Below are 229 nucleotides of genomic sequence, written 5' to 3' on the forward strand. Positions count from 1 at the left end.
TAGATAATAATAGAAATTAGGATAAAGAACTAAAAGAAGAATATTAATAGTAACTATTTAATAAAGAATTTCTTAATAACTGCCTTAATAGAGAAGGATATAATAATAGTAACTATAAGTAAATGCATTAAGATATATTAAGAAAAGTTATATACTATTTATAATTAAGTTATAGATAAGCTAATAAATTAAATAAGAATAATTTAGATTAATAAATATATTAAGACTA

The sequence above is a fragment of the Fusarium proliferatum genome (genome assembly GCF_900067095.1).
Source record: "Fusarium proliferatum ET1 genome assembly, contig: FPRO_scaffold007, whole genome shotgun sequence".
Classification (NCBI taxonomy): Eukaryota; Fungi; Ascomycota; class Sordariomycetes; order Hypocreales; family Nectriaceae; genus Fusarium; species Fusarium proliferatum.